The sequence below is a fragment of the Mustela erminea genome, chromosome 5 (assembly GCF_009829155.1).
Source record: "Mustela erminea isolate mMusErm1 chromosome 5, mMusErm1.Pri, whole genome shotgun sequence".
Classification (NCBI taxonomy): domain Eukaryota; kingdom Metazoa; phylum Chordata; class Mammalia; order Carnivora; family Mustelidae; genus Mustela; species Mustela erminea.
In genome coordinates this window covers 13915816-13936363 of record NC_045618.1, presented here as the reverse complement: position 1 = coordinate 13936363, position 20548 = coordinate 13915816, and the positions used below count along the sequence as shown (strand labels likewise).

The 20548-nt window shown below is 43.5% G+C and overlaps 1 protein-coding gene across 1 annotated transcript in view; it reads right to left on the bottom strand.

The window, feature by feature from the left end:
* The window catches only part of MCTP2 (multiple C2 and transmembrane domain containing 2), a 347996-nt gene that overhangs the window by 275150 nt on the left and 52298 nt on the right, over positions 1-20548 (bottom strand). The window lies entirely within an intron of this gene.

The window sequence follows — 20548 nt, the reverse complement described above, 5'->3', positions numbered from 1 at the left end:
TCTCCCACAGTTGGTCCCATCTTCAGACAAAGTTACAGACTGAGTGTTGGCAAAGTGTCTGGGCATCTCCAGAGATAAAAGTGAAGTTATAATAGATGTCATTGTTGGACTAATTATTATGATTCCATGTTAGAGCGAGCCCCAGGGGGTCTGCTGAACTTCAGTGGATAAACAAAGGAAGGAGTCTTCAGGCAGTGAAATAATACAGAGGAAAAGCAACCCCAAACAGAGCACTAATTGACTGTTTTCTTGGCAGTGTCAGACAACCCCAGCCTGGGCTTTTAAGGATAATGTGTTGGAAATTACCGAACCTATGATCTCTCTAGTGTCGGGAAGGTTTGGACACAATAGGGTCACAAATAATAAGCTGATGTTCATGGTATTTGAAGAGAAAATTGGTACCTTCTGTTGCCACCCATGTAACCTTGGCCTTGGAGAAGACCCCAAGTCCTTGGGCTTCAGTGTTCCCATCTTCCAAGCAATAATAAAGCAAATACCTCATACAGTTCTGGTGACAACCGAAGGTGACATTTCTTGTGAATTTGCCTAATTTAGGGAGTATGTGATTTTACACATGATCTGATCTGCCATGAGGCTGCTTCCTTGGTGGGGTTCTGCATTTGGGGAACTCACTTTGTATTGGTGAGTCAGGGATGGAAGGGAGCTTTGCCGTTGTGAAATCTGGGTGAGGATGTGCACTTCCCTCTGTATAGGCTGTCTCTAACCTTGGACCAGTTACTTCCCTTCTTCGGGGTCTAGTTTCTCATTTATAAATGGACCCAATGGTTTTCTCTCCACAGGGTGTTCTGGGGCATAAATAAATTAGCAGATGTTAACAGACTTACTATATGAGGCATACAAACACTTATCGTATATGCAAACACGCCTGCTGGGAGCGCAGACAAGGATGCAGGTGGGGTTCCTACCTGGGGAGGGGAATGTCGGGGGGGGGGGCAGGGCGCTCTCAAGGAAAAAACAAAATCAAAACCCACAGGTGGATGTCACCTCAACCTGGACTCAAACCATGACTTTATCTCATACCGGCGAGTTTCTTTCTTTTTTTTTTTCTTTTTAAGATTTTATTTATTTATTTGTTTGAGAGAGAGAGCACGCGAGAGCACAGACAGACAGAGAGGCAGGCAGAGGCAGAGGGAGAAACAGACTCCCTGCCCTGCAAGCAGCCGGATGTGGGGCTCAATCCCAGGACCCTGGGATCATGACCTGGGCCGAAGGCAGCGGCTTAACAGACTGATCCACCCAGGTGTCCCTCATACCTGAAAGATTCTTAATATATCCGGGACCTCGAGGTATCAACTGAGCTTACAACCTATGTAAGAGAGCTGGGAATGGAAGATTGAACAGTGGCCGGGAAGAGGAGGAGAGGCACCGAGAAAGGAGGGCTCCAGGCAGGAGGAGTATTTCAAGATTCCCGTCTAGGGGCTCCTGGGTGGCTTAGTTGGTAGAGTGTCTGGCTCTTGGTTTCAGCTCAGGTCATGTCAGGCTTTTAGGATCAGGTCTCATGTTAGGCTCCACACTTAACGGGGAATCTGCTTGAGCTTCTCTCCCTCTGCCCCTCCCCCCACTCATTCTCTCTTTCTAAAATAAATAAATAAATATTAAAAAAAAAAAAATAACGGGAAAAAACCAAAAGCAAACTCCATGTTTCCCTCTTCAGCTCCTCCTCCTGACGCACCCCCAGAAATGCAATGGTGTTACCAGGAAACGAAAGCACAGCACGGCCACCATGGAAAGCTTTGATTTCTTCCCCTTTTAAGGCTGCTTCCCTCTCCTTGGGACTTGTGCTAAGAAGTTGGACTGTACAATTTCGTATCATTTAAGAGAGAAGGGGTATTAGGGAGCTGAAGGTGCAGCCATATGGCAAACATGAAAGGCTGCTCCAAGACATCTTTATAAGCTCCATTCCCATCGGGGTCCTTCGCAGAGCCACCTCCCTGCAGAGCTAACTGAGGCTTCAAGACCCAGCCTGCTTATGCCCTGCCCTTCAACACGGGGCTTTATTTTATCCTGCGATTGCTAGGGAGAGCTACAGACGGCAACCAGCAGACAGCGATAGATAGCATTACCTCTTCTCATTGTCATTTTCGGTTTCTTTTAGGTTCGGCTGCCTTAAGCCCTGAAAAAGCTTTACTTAAAAGACTGGGCTCTGCCTTTCCAGGTTTATCAAAATAAAGCAGAAGTCAAGCTGACTAGTTTTAAGGGCACAAAGGAAAACACGGTTTGGGGACGGGAGATTTTGAATTACACTAGTCAAATATAGCAGGCTCCTGCATAAGAGAATAAACATACAAATATTTAAAATAACTGCCCCCATGGCCTCCATCCGAATTCTCCTGCCTTTGTAATCAACAGAAAGCGAGTGGCTCAGCAGCAGGTCTTCCTAAATTCCAAGGATAAAACCGCACAGATTGCCTTTGCGATTCAACAGCACATTATAGAATGAAGAGTGTTTTTGTCCCGATGCTTTTCCTTCAGGGTATTTGTAGAACAGCTCTCAGTTTTTGAGACTTTAATTTGGAAATGATAATAGTTAATTTACTGAGTGCTTTAATGTGCGAGGTAGGGACCTTTCAAGGACTTTATATATAAGATCATTAAACTCTGACAAAACCGTGTAAGATACATAGGATAAAGAAATTGAGACTCTGATAATTTGTCAGAAATCAAAGAACTAGTGAGTAACCGCGATCCAGAGTATAAGAAAGAAAGAGTATTAGAGATTTAAGGGACTAGTGGATCTTCCACATTCCAAGTCATGCCTTGTCCATCAGGCCTCACCTCTGATGCATGCGAAATAAATATCGCCATATTTCTCCAAGTTTAGGATGGTATCGATGGTAAGATGCTCTTGTATATCTCAAAGGGGAAAATCGTCTGTGGCTTAAACTGATGATTAATTCCAAGACAAGTTCGGACTTCAGAGATATAAAAACATAGGGGGAAAAGTACCATTTCATATTCACGAAGAAGCCAGTCTGAAATGCAAGTAACAGAATCATTAACTGCTGGCCCAGCTTGGGTGTAACCTGGGGGGGAGCCCAGGCATATCCTGGGTCCCATCTGGCTTTCCCCAAAACTCAGGATAAAATTCAGGCGGTAATTCAGGATGGTACCTGCAGGTGGCAGTGCAGGCCACCGGATCTGGCCTTTGGCCTTCCCCAGCAGGGTTTCAGAGGGACCCACTGGCCTCAGGTGAGAAACAGGTTCCCAGACCTTCAATTTTTGTTCACCCTTCTGACCTGTTCCAAACCTCGGGGTCTTTTGTGTTTCCTTTTGCTCCTGTCTGGTGTCTTCTTTCTCCACATTACTGAAGTCCAAAACCAGGTAGACTCGCGTGAGAGAACAAATGGGTCCTTCCTATCCCCCCAGAATCAAATCAGAAGTTTGGGAGTTAGCCAATGAGGAGGAAGCTGGTGTCTTATTTTCCTATTAGTCTATGATGTTTGGGTGCCCTGGTTATATACCTCTGGAGAATACCCTAGATATAACCTCAAGATAGAGATTATTCTAAGGGTGCCTGGGTGGCTCAGTGCCTGAGGAATCCAGTTCTTGCTTTGGGTTCAGGTCATGATCTCAGGGTCGGGGATCGAGCCCTACATCTGAGCTTGTCCCTCGCACTCCTCCTCCCCCACGTGCGCGCTCTCTCTCTCTCTCTCAAATAAATAAATAAATAAATAAATAAAATCTTTTTAAAAAGATAAAGATGATTCTACCTAGAGAACATTTCTCAGGTAGGTCTTCCTATCTCAAATGTAGCTGGTGATTAAACCCAGTAATATCACTCTCTTCCTGGAATCTCTCTTTTTTTTTTTTTTTTTAACAGAGAGAGCAACAAGCAGAAGGAACAAAGAAACAACAGGCAGGGAAACAGGAAGAAACAGACATCCCACTGAGCAAGGAGTTCTATGTGGGGCTCCATCCCAGGACCCTGGGATCATGACTTGAGCCTAAGACAGACGCTTAACTGACTGAACCACCCAGGAGCCCCATCCTCCTGGAATCTCGAAACACTTCCCCTGGTTCTAGACAACTTCTGCGGACTCCTCGCATACCACGTACCCCAGGCTCCAGGTAACTGAGAACACCTGTGAACACATCCTGTGTCCATTCCTAGCTCCAGGCCTCTCCTCCATATGTTCTTCCCCTAAGTCTCTGCCCATAAAAAATCCTCATTCTTCAAAAGTAAGTTTGAGTTCCTTAATGAAGTCTTTGCTCACTTAAAACTCATTGACCTCCACCAGAGCTATTTTTTTTTTCAAGACTTTATTTATTTAACAGAGAGAGAGAAAACACAGACAGAGGGAGAAGTAAGCTTCCTGCTGAACAGGGATTTGGACGTGGGGCTCGATCCTAGGACCCCAGGATCGTGTCCTGAGCTGAAAGCAGATGCTTAACTAACTAAGCCATCCAAGGGCCCCCACTTACAGCTCTTAACAGCTCTCTGTAAATATGTTCATTGGTATACCAGCCACCTTATTAGTTATCAAAGTGACAATCGGCCTTTCTCTGTCTGATTTATATCCATATCCCTAACACCCCACACAAGGCTCAGGTTATAGTGGAAACTCAATTGATATTTACTGAATGAACAAAAAATTAAATGTCCCTTTTCTAACATATACCAGAACCGACAGGGAAATTGTTTTTAACAATTGTTAAATTGTTTTTAACTTTTGCACTTTTAAAGCTCTTGATGTCCAGACCCCCCACCCAAAGCAGTGAAATATCAGACCTTCTCAACTGAGGCTTGGGTTCACCCCAGGCATTGGTGTTTTGCAAAGCTTCCCAGGTGATCTCAAGGTACAACCAAAGTTGAGAATCTGACAATTGCCTCGACGGCAATAGCTCTCAGTGTGGTCCTAGGTCCAGCATTAGAATATTGCGGTCATCTTACTTGAAATGAAAATTCCTAGGACCGACCCCAAACTGTAGAATCAGAAATGGCAGGGCTTCGGGGATCGGGGAAGTGCACAAAAATCTGTGTTTTAACAAGACCTCCATGATACAAAGTCAAGTTTGAGAAGCACTGCCTTAGAAGTTTACTTTAAATAATTCTATACAGACTCTGTAAATACGGCCCTCCCATCTTCTTCTGATTCTAGACTGGCCCCTATTTCTTCATATGGCTGTGTGGACACACAAGCACAAGCCCCTTTTAGTGGAAGGTTTTTTTCCCCCAATCTAGTTTGGTCTTACAGTCAGCATCAACTTATAGTAAAATAGCTTAAGAAGATATTTTATGTGGGTTTTTTTTTTCAATCTTTAAAACAACCAAGGAAGTATCCTCCTGGCTATTTTTTGAATCATGGAAAAGAAATGGACAAAACCCAACGTACATGGAATTTGTCCCCCATGTTATGTCTGATGTGAAGTGTCCCATCATCTTATAATAAATCGAAGACATCCGTCCCACAAAGGATGAGAGAAAGGCTGCAGAAAAAAACGATGAGTGCCCGGGGGCACAGCAGATATCCGACTCCAGACCTGTCCTACCATTTGGGCGTTCTCCGGATTTTCATGACCCCCATTTTGTTATTTTTGCCCATAATCCCATAGTTTTTGTAAAGAAAATCTGCTGCTCTCAGGAATTCCTGGCTATCTCTTGAAGGGAAGTGTTCACTTTGAGAGCATTAAGTACCCAATGCTGTTTCCTACTCATTTGCAGTAGTATACACTCAGAGCTTTTTTTTCTCTAAGACCTTGGGAAAAGGGATGGTTTCGACGCCTCTAAGATTAGAGGAGCAGTTTTCTTCTAAAATGTCTGCTTCTCTGAAACTCATATGCTTTGTTCCAAATCTATGGTCTGAATTCTTGGACTTGTTATTAACATGGCTCCTTCTTGAATCATGAATCTTATAAAAGTTGTACAGGCTCTAAGCTAGGCTCTGTGAGGGATCAGCAGTGAGAAAGATAGACAGACCCCACTTGCTCATCTCCAAGAAAAACCGTATCTATAAAACTAACCAATGAAGGGGTGCCTGGGTGGCTGGTGGGTTAAAGCCTCTGCCTTCAGCTCAGGTCATGGTCCCAGGGTCCTGGGATCGAGCCCCACATCGGGCTGTCTTCTCAGTATGGACCTGCTTCCTTCTCCCTCTCTATGTCTCTGCTTACTGTAATCTGTCAAATAAATAAATAAAATCTTTAAAATAATATATTTTAAACTAAGCAATGAAGATCCAAATTCTAGATGTTAGAACTATTATCCATGACAGTAAGATAGGGAGAGGACCTCCAGGAATTCAACTATAGTGTGTGCATGTGTGTGTCTGTTTTCTAAGAGGTCTTTCTTTCCTTCTTTTTTAAGAGGTCTTTCTGATAGAAAGATCTTTGAACCTATACTTCTCTATTTTAATTTTGTTGGAGAACAGGTGTGGATGGTATTTATTTGGGAAACAGAGGAAATATCCCCAAGTTTGGAATATTCAGCTTATCAGAAGATGCAAAACCACCGTTCCATTCCTAAAACAATCATCAAACCTCTTTCTTTGGGGAATGGCCAGCAGGCGTCTTCAGCAATTATACCAGTCAGAGGACAAATTCCCATGAGATGTCCATGAGCCATAAAGAATCTGATCCCGTTGGCAAACTGGAAGGCGTTTCCAGCAAAGGTGGATTCACATACAGAAGCAGCAGCACTAAGGGTCACAAGCACGTGGCACCAGGTCCTTCTGTTCCCCACTCTGCTGAGTGAAGTTCATTCACCCGCGAGACTAACCCTAATTCTCAGATCCAAGCTGTGGGGCAAAGAAGGCACCAGGAGGGGACGTCCTGTGAACCTGAGCACGCACACAACATTGCACCTGCAAACAGGTGAAAGAGCCTGAAAAGGCTTTGGAGTTTTGTTGTTGCTGTTCTTGTTGTTGTTTTGTTTTAAAGTCTTTAAGCAATGAGAAAGACAGGGAGGAATCGCTAATCCAATATGGCAAAGAAACTACTTATGCAGGTAGGTACATCAACTGGGAAGAAAGGTTTGCCCTGAGGGTATTTGTGAAGCCCAGAAAATTTTAGATTTCCTTCTGACACCTAATGGGCCAAAGGGGATAGAAATGACAGGCTTGGCGAGGTCTTTTTTTTTTTTTTTTACAGTAATGGAACAGTTCTAAGCTCATCGTGGTGGTTGTGTAATTCTATATATGCTGAAATTCGTGAAATTGTACACTTAAAATGGATAGATTGTGTGATAGGTAAATTGGATCTCAATAAAAGTGGGGGTTCTTCAAATGATGGGTGTTACACCAATACAACACAGGTTGAGTTCTACAGAAATTTGACTACAACATGCATACTCTCTACACTTCTTGCTCAATTTTTCTTTAAATCTAAAATTACTCTTAAGAAATGGTCTAATGAAAAGAAGAAAAGAACCCAGTCTCTCTGTAGGCATTTGGCCATTTCCTGCCCGCACCACCAGCAGGGCCAGAGCCTCTGTCCTCTCCCATGCAGCCCCTGGGGTCTGAACGTTAACAGTCTTCAGGACCCCCAGCCTGGCCTCAGCTGGCAGTTCTCTTGTTTCTCCATCAGATAAAGGGACTAAGGACAAGTTGCTCCTGAGGGAGCCCGAGTAGATGGACAAGGAGGGTCTGAGCTGTGTCTGCCAGAGAGATGCCTGGGGAGTGAGACAGGGTTTAATGAAATAAAAGGTGGCAAACTGAGCCCAAAAAAGGACCTGCCCTCTCCTGAGAGGCCGGCTTCTGGAAATGACTTTGGGGACCAGAGACCCTCCTGGGGGCCATCTTGGGGGTGATGGGCTAAAGATGGAGAACCACATGGACCACTGCAGTCACCCCTAGAACAGAGTTAATCCCTTCCAAATATTCTTGGATATGCTGGCTCCACAGAAAATTCATGAGACTCTGCCAGCTCCAGCTGATTTCTTCTGACTTGCTAGAATTAGGATAGATGTGTCTTAATTAATACCTTTGAGGAGACCCTTTCACTCCTGGGAAGCTGCCTGCCCAGAGTGGCTGAGGGGACCTCAAAGGAGACAGATCCCTGAGACCTTGGAGGACAGTGCCAGGCTTCTCTGAAGCAGAAGGGAGCTTTAAATCAGGAGAGTGAGCCTCACTCATAGATGGGGCCCTGAGACAATGGTCAAGATCTGGCCCTGTTTTGAACCGTAGGTTTCCTGTCGGGTCACGTGGGCCTTGAGTGGCTGGACACCTGGCTACAATCAGTCTTTCCACCTCCCCCCATGCCTGTAGAAGTGAGATCACTTTTTATTTCAGGGCAAAGTGAGAGGGCAACTGTGTCCTAGAATCTGGCTGGCCTCCCCATCCCCCAATGCAACTGCTGTGCTCTGGTTGTCAGGCAACTGTTTACCTTAGAGGTAGAGCGCCCCCCAAGGTTCTGAGCCTTCAGTTGAGACCCAGAGAACACTGGCCTTTGGAGGCAGAACTGGGGAGCTCTCCACAGCCCTGGATGGCCTCCTGCCTGCCATAGATCCACTTTCCCCTTGGTCCCTGACCATCTGTGCGGTCCTCCGCTGGTGATTTCTGACAGCTGTAGACACGTTTAAGGTCTCTGTGGATTTTCCTGGGAGATCCTGGTATAAACTGTGATACTGGTTTTGCCAGTGTAGAAACAACACATTTTGAGAAGGGTGAAGGTGTCAGGCGAAAGGTGTTTCGCCCACGCTGAAGTCTGTGGAAAAGGAAGTGAGAATATGGAACTGCTGACACAAGCTGATGGTGCCCGCGGTTTGCCTGGGGCGGAGGCCAGTCTTCCTACCTTAAAATCCTCATGCTTATCAGCAATAAATACAAACCACTTTAGTCTGTCTCTTCAGAACACTGTTGACTTTCTGTAAAAGTTACTGAAGGGCCAGCCTCCTAAATCATCTCAAGAAACTGGTGACACACCATCTTCAAAGCCTCAGAGAAGAATGGAGAGGAGCTTTGGAGGAAAACCCAGGGTGATTTGAATGGAAACCCTCCTGATCTACAGAGTCCACAATGACTCGCCCAAGAAACTGCGAGATGGAAGCAGAGACTCCAAGAAATGCAGCAGGAGAAAGAAAGGCTTGAACAGTCAAACGCAGGATTCCAACAGGCCCTGAATGAGAAAGTCAGCCAGTTAGTACCGGTGGGTGAAAACTCGCTGAAGACCTTCCCCAGGCCCACTCACCTTGGAGATCATTTGGGTCATGTCAACTGTGAGGTCGAGGAAAAGAGGGAAATAGAAAATGACGATGGCCCCATCCACGGGTCAGAGGGTGATCTGAAGGGTGTCACTGATGATGCTGATTCCAACGTGTCCCTTCAAAGTGCTGAAGCGAAAAAGCAGGAACTAGACAGACAATTGCAGGAAGGAAAGCAAATGAATGAGGAGCTTATGGGACAAATAACAGATCTTCAAGCCAAGGAGGCCTCTTGGCAGCGTGAAAATTCACAGCTTGAAGAGGAGATTCAGCAGCTGAAACAGAAGCTTCAAACTCTGCCTAAATTATATCAAGAATGCATCAGCCCCATTGAGAGAAAATGGTCTGAGGCAGAAGAGCAGTGCGCAGACATTAAGTGGAATCTTTCCTGCCCACGTAGAAACATCAAGGCCATGTCTCAGACTCGAGACTTCTACAAGGAGATCACTGAAGACACCAGGAGAGAATTGGAGGAAAATACCTTGCACTATCAAAAGGGGATCCTCTTCCATGCAAAGAGAGCTCAGGAAAGCTGGATGGCAGCTGTGCTGACCGAGAGAAGCCTCAAGGAGCTAAAGAAACAGAGTGATGACAACAGGGAAATGTTGGCCAAAGCGGAGTCCAACTTCCAGCTTTTCCCAAGTGGCCCTTTTACTCCTGCTCCTCCACCAGCTGCCCACAGAGGCCCAGAAGTGTCAGAGAACCCCTGGATCATCAGCACCCCCAGGAAGGAGAAGAGCCAGGACCTGAGGGCCCAGGCAGCTGGGCCACACCACCAGAGACCCCTGCGGATTTGAATGAGCTCACAGCAGGCCAGTCCTGAACTCCCACAACCACAGCATAACATCTGCATGTGTTTTCTGTCTTTAAAGTTATTTGGACTTATCTCTTTTTAGTTTAGGTATTATTTAGATAGTTAGTTAGATAGTTATTTAATTGATGTACAATTGCTTTATTCAAGTACATTTAGCATTATAGTTTTCAGATAGTATTTTTCCATTATAGTGTCATTTCCTGTCATTCTTACAGATGTATTATTTTCACCAGACCCTCTAGAACTAGAAAATATTAAGTTAAAGATTTAAGTTAAAGATCTCCAGTTACTTCAACAATTATCAAAATTTGGCATGGATACAAAATTTAAAATAATCAACATTTTGGGGGAGGAGTCAAGATGGCGGAGAAGTAGCAGGCTGAGACTGCTTCAGCTAGCCGGAGATCAGCTAGATAGCTTATGTAAAGATTGCAAACACCTGAAAATCCATCGGCAGATCGAAGAGAAGAAGAACAGCAATTCTGGAAACAGAAAAACAACCACTTTCTGAAAGGTAGGACCGGCAGAGAAGTGAATCCAAAGCGACGGGAAGATAGACCCCGGGGGGAGGGGCCGGCTCCCGGCAAGCGGCGGGGCAACCGCGCACAAAATCAGGACTTTTAAAAGTCTGTTCCGCTGAAGGACATCACTCCAGAGGCTAAACCGGGGCGAAGCCCACGCGGGTTCAGCGTGGCCTCAGGTCCCGCAGGGTCACAGAAGGATCAGGGGTGTCTGAGTGTCGCAGAGCTTGCGGGTATTGGAACGGGAAAGCCGGCTACAGAGACAGAGCCGACAGTAAGCTCACAGCTCGGTGTTACCTTGAACTGGTCGCAGGCTCGGTGAGCTCGGAGCGCGGCTGGAGGTCAGGCAGTCGGGAGTAACTGGCGCTGTTCTCTGAGGGCGCACTGAGGAGTGGGGCCCTGGGCTCTCGGCTCCTCCGGGCCGGAGACCAGGAGGCCGCCATTTGTATTCCCGTCCTCTGGAACTCTACGGAAAGCGCTCAGGGAACAAAAGCTCCTGAAAGCAAACCCGAGCGGATTACTCACCCCGGCCCCGGGTAAGGGCGGCGTCATTCCGCCTGGGGCAAAGACACTTGAGAATCACTACAACAGGCCCCTCCCCCAGAAGATCAACAAGAAATCCAGCCGAGACCAAGTTCACCTACCAAGGAGTGCGGTTTCAATACCAAGGAGAGCAGCAGAATTCCAGAGGAGGAGAAAGCAAAGCACGGAACCCATGGCTTTTTCCCTGTGATTTTTTTTTTAGTCTTGCAGTTAATTTAATTTTTTTTTCTTTTTTTTTTTTCTCTCCTTCGGGTAAAAAAATTTTTTTTTAACTGTTACCTTTTTCTTTTTTAACGATTTTTTACTAGTTTATCTAATATATATATATTTTCTTTTTTACATTTTTCTTAGGTGTTTTCTTTTTTTTTTAATTCTTTTCTTTTCCTTTTTTTTTTTCTTTTTTCTTTTTTTTCTTTCTTCCTTTTTGAACCTCTTTTTATCCCCTTTCTCCCCCCTCACGATTTTGGATCTCTTCTAATTTGGTTAAAGCATTTTTTCCTGGGGTTGTTGCCACCCTTTTAGTATTTTACTTGCCCCTTCATATACTCTTATCTGGACAAAATGACAAGACGGAAAAATTCAACACAAAAAAAAGAACAAGAGGCAGTACCAAAGGCTAGGGACCTAATCAATACAGACATTGGTAATATGTCAGATCTAGAGTTCAGAATGACAATTCTCAAGGTTCTAGCCGGGCTCGAAAAAGGCATGGAAGATATTAGAGAAACCCTCTCAAGAGATATAAAAGCCCTTTCTGGAGAAATAAAAGAACTAAAATCTAACCAAGTTGAAATCAAAAAAGCTATTAATGAGGTGCAATCAAAAATGGAGGCTCTCACTGCTAGGATAAATGAGGCAGAAGAAAGAATTAGTGATATAGAAGACCAAATGACAGAGAATAAAGAAGCTGAGCAAAAGAGGGACAAACAGCTACTGGACCACGAGGGGAGAATTCGAGAGATAAGTGACACCATAAGACGAAACAACATTAGAATAATTGGGATTCCAGAAGAAGAAGAAAGAGAGAGGGGAGCAGAAGGTATACTGGAGAGAATTATTGGGGAGAATTTCCCCAATATGGCAAAGGGAACGAGCATCAAAATTCAGGAGGTTCAGAGAACGCCCCTCCAAATCAATAAGAATAGGCCCACACCCCGTCACCTAATAGTAAAATTTACAAGTCTCAGTGACAAAGAGAAAATCCTGAAAGCAGCCCGGGAAAAGAAGTCTGTAACATACAATGGTAAAAATATTAGATTGGCAGCTGACTTATCCACAGAGACCTGGCAGGCCAGAAAGAGCTGGCATGATATTTTCAGAGCACTAAACAAGAAAAACATGCAGCCAGGAATACTATATCCAGCTAGGCTATCATTGAAAATAGAAGGAGAGATTAAAAGCTTCCAGGACAAACAAAAACTGAAAGAATTTGCAAATACCAAACCAGCTCTACAGGAAATATTGAAAGGGGTCCTCTAAGCAAAGAGAGAGCCTACAAGTGGTAGATCAGAAAGGAACAGAGACCATATACAGTAACAGTCACCTTACAGGCAATACAATGGCACTAAATTCATATCTCTCAATAGTTACCCTGAATGTTAATGGGCTAAATGCCCCTGTCAAAAGACACAGGGTATCAGAATGGATAAAAAAACAAAACCCATCTATATGTTGCCTCCAAGAAACTCATTTTAAGCCCGAAGACACCTCCAGATTTAAAGTGAGGGGGTGGAAAAGAATTTACCATGCTAATGGACATCAGAAGAAAGCAGGAGTGGCAATCCTTATATCAGATCAATTAGATTTTAAGCCAAAGACTATAATAAGAGATGAGGAAGGACACTATATCATACTCAAAGGGTCTGTCCAACAAGAAGATTTAACGATTTTAAATATCTATGCCCCCAACGTGGGAGCAGCCAACTATATAAACCAATTAATAACAAAATCAAAGAAACACATCAACAATAATACAATAATAGTAGGGGACTTTAACACTCCCCTCACTGAAATGGACAGATCATCCAAGCAAAAGATCAGCAAGGAAATAAAGGCCTTAAACGACACACTGGACCAGATGGACATCACAGATATATTTAGAATATTTCATCCCAAAGCAACAGAATACACATTCTTCTCTAGTGCACATGGAACATTCTCCAGAATAGATCACATCCTCGGTCCTAAATCAGGACTCAACCGGTATCAAAAGATTGGAATCATTCCCTGCATATTTTCAGACCACAATGCTCTAAAGCTAGAACTCAACCACAAAAGGAAGTTTGGAAAGAACCCAAGTACATGGAGACTAAACAGCATCCTTCTAAAGAATGAATGGGTCAACTGGGAAATTAAAGAAGAATTGAAAAAAATCAGGGAAACAAATGATAATGAAAATACAACGGTTCAAAACCTGTGGGACACAACAAAGGCAGTCCTGAGAGGAAAATATATAGCGGTACAAGCCTTTCTCAAGAAACAAGAAAGGTCTACACCTAAAGGAGTTGGAGAAAGACCAAGAAAGAAACCCTAAGCCCAGCAGGAGAAGAGAAATCATAAAGATCAGAGCAGAAATCAATGAAATAGAAACCAAAAAAACAATAGAACAAATCAACGAAACTAGGAGCTGGTTCTTTGAAAGAATTAATAAAATTGATAAACCCCTGGCCCGACTTATCAAAAAGAAAAGAGAAAGGACCCAAATAAATAAAATCATGAATGAAAGAGGAGAGATCACAACTAACACCAAAGAAATACAAACTATTATAAGAACATACTATGAGCAACTCTACGCCAATAAATTTGACAATCTGGAAGAAATGGATGCATTCCTAGAAACATATAAACTACCACAACTGAACCAGGAAGAAATAGAAAGCCTGAACAGACCCATAACCAGTAAGGAGATTGAAACAGTCATTAAAAATCTCCAAACAAACAAAAGCCCAGGGCCAGACGGCTTCCCGGGGGAATTCTACCAAACATTTAAAGAAGAACTAATTCCTATTCTCCTGAAACTGTTCCAAAAAATAGAAATGGAAGGAAAACTTCCAAACTCATTTTATGAGGCCAGCATCACCTTGATCCCAAAACCAGACAAGGATCCCACCAAAAAAGAGAGCTATAGACCGATATCCTTGATGAACACAGATGCGAAAATACTCAACAAAATACTAGCCAATAGGATTCAACAGTACATTAAAAAGATTATTCACCACGACCAAGTGAGATTTATTCCAGGGCTGCAAGGTTGGTTCAACATCCGCAAATCAGTCAATGTGATACAACACATCAATAAAAGAAAGAACAAGAACCATATGATACTCTCAATAGATGCTGAAAAAGCATTTGACAAAGTACAGCATCCCTTCCTGATCAAAACTCTTCAAAGTGTAGGGATAGAGGGCACATACCTCAATATCATCAAAGCCATCTATGAAAAACCCACCGCAAATATCATTCTCAATGGAGAAAAACTGAAAGCTTTTCTGCTAAGGTCAGGAACACGGCAGGGATGTCCATTATCACCACTGCTATTCAACATAGTACTAGAGGTCCTAGCCTCAGCAATCAGACAACAAAAGGAAATTAAAGGCATCCAAATCGGCAAAGAAGAAGTCAAATTATCACTCTTCGCAGATGATATGATACTATATGTGGAAAACCCAAAAGACTCCACTCCAAAACTGCTAGAACTTATACAGGAATTCAGTAAAGTGTCAGGATATAAAATCAATGCACAGAAATCAGTTGCATTTCTCTACACCAACAGCAAGACAGAAGAAAGAGAAATTAAGGAGTCAATCCCATTTACAATTGCACCCAAAACCATAAGATACCTAGGAATAAACCTAACCAAAGAGGCACAGGATCTATACTCAGAAAACTATAAAGTACTCATGAAAGAAATTGAGGAAGACACAAAGAAATGGAAAAATGTTCCATGCTCCTGGATTGGAAGAATAAATATTGTGAAAATGTCTATGCTACCTAAAGCAATCTACACATTTAATGCAATTCCTATCAAAGTACCATCCATCTTTTTCAAAGAAATGGAACAAATAATGCTAAAATTTATATGGAACCAGAAAAGACCTCGAATAGCCAAAGGGATATTGAAAAAGAAAGCCAACGTTGGTGGCATCACAATTCCGGACTTCAAGCTCTATTACAAAGCTGTCGTCATCAAGACAGCATGGTACTGGCACAAAAACAGACACATAGATTAATGGAACAGAATAGAGAGCCCAGAAATAGACCCTCAACTCTATGGTCAACTAATCTTCGATAAAGCAGGAAAGAATGTCCAAAGACAGCCTCTTCAATAAATGGTGCTGGGAAAATTGGACAGCCACATGCAGAAAAATGAAATTGGACCATTTCCTTACACCACACACAAAAATAGACTCAAAATGGATGAAGGACCTCAATGTGCGAAAGGAATCCATCAAAATCCTTGAGGAGAACACAGGCAGCAACCTCTTTGACCTCTGCCGCAGCAACATCTTCCTAGGAACAACGCAAAAGGCAAGGGAAGCAAGGGCAAAAATGAACTATTGGGATTTCATCAAGATCAAAAGCTTTTGCACAGCAAAGGAAACAGTTAACAAAATCAAAAGACAACTGACAGAATGGGAGAAGATATTTGCAAACGACATATCAGATAAAGGACTAGTGTCCAGAATCTATAAAGAACTTAGCAAACTCAACACCCAAAGAACAAATAATCCAATCAAGAAATGGGCAGAGGACATGAACAGACATTTCTGCAAAGAAGACATCCAGATGGCCAACAGACACATGAAAAAGTGCTCCATATCACTCGGCCTCAGGGAAATACAAATCAAAACCACAATGAGATATCACCTCACACCAGTCAGAATGGCTAAAATCCTCAAGTCAGGAAATGACAGATGCTGGCGAGGATGCGGAGAAAGGGGAACCCTCCTACATTGTTGGTGGGAATGCAAGCTGGTGCAGCCACTCTGGAAAACAGCATGGAGGTTCCTCAAAATGTTGAAAATAGAACTGCCCTATGACCCAGCAATTGCACTATTGGGTATTGACCCTAAAGATACAAACGTAGTGATCCAAAGGGGCACATGCACCCGAATGTTTATAGCAGCAATGTCCACAATAGCCAAACTATGGAAAGAACCTAGATGTCCATCAACAGATGAATGGATCAAGAAGATGTGGTATATATACACAATGGAATACTATGCAGCCATCAAAAGAAATGAAATCTTGCCATTTGTGACAACATGGATGGAACTAGAGCGTATCATGCTTAGTGAAATAAGTAAAGCAGAGAAAGACAATTATCATATGATCTCCCTGATATGAGGAAGTGGTGATGCAACATGGGAGCTTAAGTGGGTAGGAGAAGAATAAATGAAACAAGATGGGATTGGGAGGGAGACAAACCATAAGTGACTCTTAATCTCACAAAACAAACTGAGGGTTGCTGGGGGGAGGGGGTTTGGGAGAAGGGGGTGGGATTATGGACATTGGGGAGGGTATGTGCTTTGGTGAATGCTGTGAAGTGTGTAAACCTGGTGATTCACAGACCTGTACCCCTGGGGATAAAAATATATGTTTATAAAAAAAATAAAAAAATTAATTAAAAAAAATAATCAACATTTTTCTTTTTCTTTTAAGAACATTTTTCTATGGCATGAACATTTTTGTGTGCTGTTTTCATACACAAAAGCTTGTATTAGACACCTGCACAAGTAAATTAATATGTATCTGAATAAATTTTGATTTGAAAAACTGGGGAAAAGAAAACCCTAAACAACAATTCCCTATTCCAACTTCATAAAATTTTGTTTAGACTAACCTTAAATTCACAAATTATCTTAGCAGAGCTTAAAGTACAACGTTTTCTCCCTTTGTTAACTTCTCAAAACTCTTTTGCCTTTTGTTTAAGATATTGTTTGCTAAATGTTTAGACATTTCTAAATTTTATGTAGCGAAAATAAAAGTTTTTCAGAGATGGCAAGCAAACAGACCTCCCCCATGCGGTTTACAAGGCGCTTTTAGTCAGTTTGGTGGTAACAGAGTAATAGAACAGTAAAGAAAGCTGCCAATTTTTAAAACAATTTTAAAGAGAGAGAGAAAGAAATGATGTTCACACAATTTGTATAATATGCAAAATATACCTAGCTTGTATATACACAAAAGGAGAATTGCCCAATATATCAGATAGTTGCTCTGCTCCTCGGAGCTGTGGAAACAGAAAGCAAGGCAAAAAGCAGAGGGAGACTCCCAGATGCTAACAACAGGGGGAGCTGTTCCCACTCTTGGGCCTGCCTGGAGGGAGGAGGGGGAAAGTGCTGCCATCAGGGCCCAGGGCAGGCAGATTTAGTTCCAGGCCACCACAATAATGCAAATGTCACCATAAAGCACATAATTCATTAATTAATAGTTTTTCTGGAAATCATTTTTTTCAGGTTTCCCAGGGGATATAAAAGGTGTTTATCCCACGACACTGCAGTCTTGTGAGTGTGCAATAGCATTATCTCTAAACAAATAAAAATTAAGCCTTGTTTAAAAAATATGTTTTGTTAAGATTTTATTTATTTATTTGAGAGAGAGGGTGAGAGTGGGAGAGAGCATGAGAGGGGAGAAGAACAGAGGGAGAGGCGGACTGCTCGTGGATCGGGGAGCCCCATGCGGGACTCGATCCCAGGACTCTGGGATCATGACCCGAGCTGAAGGCCGTTGCTTTGCCAACGGAGCCCCCCAGGCACCCAAATTAAAAAATATTTTCTTGCTGAAAACTGCTAACCGTCATCTGAGCTTTTAGCAAGCTGTAGTCTTTTAGCTGGGAGGAGGGTCTCGTTTCAGTATTGATGCGCGTTAATCACGGTGGTGGTTGATAGAAAACTGTGGCAATTTCTTCAAAGACGACGACTACCAAGGTTGCCGCATCAGCCTACCCTTCCTGTCATGAAGACTTCTGGTAGCGGGCAAGGCTGTGGAGGGACGTGAACAAATTGGAGCGCAAATGGGTGGGAATGTGAAACAATGCAGCTGCTGTGGAACATGGTGCGAAGTTTCCTCCAAAAATTAAAAAATACTCTATGATCCGGTAATCCCACTTCTGTACTGTGGAAAAGTGAAATCAGGATCTGAATGGGGTTTCTGCATTTCTAGGTTCATAGGGCACTATTCCCAGTAGCCCATGAGAAAAAGCCATCCAAAGGCCCACCAACGGATGGATGGATGGGCTGAGAGAATGTGGTATGAATGAGTAAAGAAAATGTAATATTATTATTTAAAAAGAAGGAAATTCTGTCACACGCTACAATATTGATGAAACTTAAGGATATCGCGTTACACAAAATAAGCCAGTCACACCCACAAACACACACACCAGATATTCTGAGTCCCCTCATATGAGATCTCTAAAGTGGTCGAAAAATAAAATAAAATAGGTGCACCTGGGGGGCCCTATTTTATGTACATGGTACATTCCATGTCATCCTTTTTTTACCTCAATTAGGAAAAAAAAGGTATGAATATGAATTTTAGGATTTGAGTGGTGGGGAATTAGACTTGAGCTAAGTCTCAGACCAATGACTTCACCTCTCTACATTTCAGTTAATACGTTCATCTAATTAATTAATTAATTAATAAGTTGATTAATTTTTAAAGATTCTGTTCTAACTGCATTGTAATTATAAAGAGAATATCTTAGTCCTCCTCTCTAAGACAAAGTCCTTTACGGTACAAAATGCTGACCTTCTTATCTTCCGAAAATTCCCTCCGATACACCTCGTCAGTTAGATCAGAGGGACAGTCAGCTCACATTGGATGCTCAGAGATCAGCATCTCCCTAAAGTATGAATTACTCCCTAAAGTAATTCATGCTGAGAACATGATAATGTATGAGAAAGCTGAGAACAAAAGTCATTAGAAGAAAGGTAATTATCTCAGAAATGACCCTGCTGTCAGGGGAAGATGGACTGAATGCAGGGAGCGATAGGGGAATGGAAAGGAAGGGCCAGAGGTAAGACAGGTTGCACACGGGACTTGGTGGGGGTCAGACGTAGCAAAGGATCAGAGGTGCTTCTCAGGCTTCGCTGTGGAGGGATCGGGAGAATGGTGATGCACGCAATGTTTGTAGAAAGGATGGTGTGCGTGTCGAAACACACAGGAGGGAGATTGGGTCCAGGGGTGAAGAGGCATCATGGTGAGACCTGGTACTTTCGCAGAGTGTTTTAATCCAGAGAAGAGCCGTGAGCCTCAGGCCGATCCTTGGGGCACAGCTGCAGTTGGCCAAAATCCTCCCTCTTGGAACAGGTGCCTTACCTGTTCCACTGTATAATGAATAAGAAAGTTTATGGGAAAAGGAAGAGGCCCAGACAGGGGTGTAAACAAGGAGGAGGAAGTAGCCAAGACAGAGAAATGAAGCCCAAGGGGCCGAGGGCGAGACAGAGAGAATCCTCGCCGTAAGTCAGAGGAAAGGGCTGGGGCGGGGAGGTGCTGGTTAGCGGGATCTTTGCTGCAGAAAGTTATGGGAAGGAGGACATCCAACGTGAGAAGATTCCCGAAAAGGCAGGAAGGGAAAGATTTCTAGGCGCAGGTGAGAGAATTCGGTTTGGAAACCGAGGAGGGAAAGGTGAAAGATGAGTGCCGAAAGAAAGGTGATTTGCTGGAATTTATTGCTACAAGCCACAGCGAAAGAACTTTGCTAACTCAAGTAAAAAAGAATGTTATCTGCAAGGCTTTGGGGCAAACTCCCAAAATTCAGAAGTAGACCAGGTAACCCGACTCAGCAACACGGCTGAACGGGGCGTGAAAAAGACAGGAAATCTCAAAACACGGCATGAGCTCAGGTGAGGCCCCGCCGCTGGTCCGGCTGCCGCTGGATATGCAGTCAGATGTGATCTGGCTTCAGCTATGGTCCCCGCAAAGCTGTGAAGCACCCACCTGTTCTCCCAAGATTCAAATGCCTGGTGGCAGGTGTCGTCTTAGCAAACCCTCCAACATCTGTCCACTATCCACCTCCAGGACTTCTCTCACACTCTTTTTTTTTTTTTTAAAGATTTTATTTCTTTATTTGGCGGAGAGAGACAGCAAGAGAAGGATCACAAGCAGGGGGAGTGGGGGAGGGAGACGTAGGCTTCCCGCTGAGCAGGGAGCCCAGAGCAGGGCTGGATCACAATATCCTGGGATCATGATGGGCTCCTGACCGGAGCCAAAGGCAGATGCTTAAGGACTGAGCCACCCAGGCACCCCTACCACCATGACTTCTAAGAAGACCTGACGGTCCTGCTATGTGAGACATACTTGATGTCCCCACAGGACACCCAGGGCAGACCTTGTTTCAAAAAATAAGGCTCTTACTAAAAATAAAAATAAAAATAAAAATAAGGCTCTTACAAAAACAAAACAAAAGTCTGACAGTCAAGAGCAGCCACATAGGAGACCCTAATCTACCCCTCCCCAGCTCTCCATTTCCCACACCTGCATTTCAAAACCAAAACCAAACAACGCATATGATGC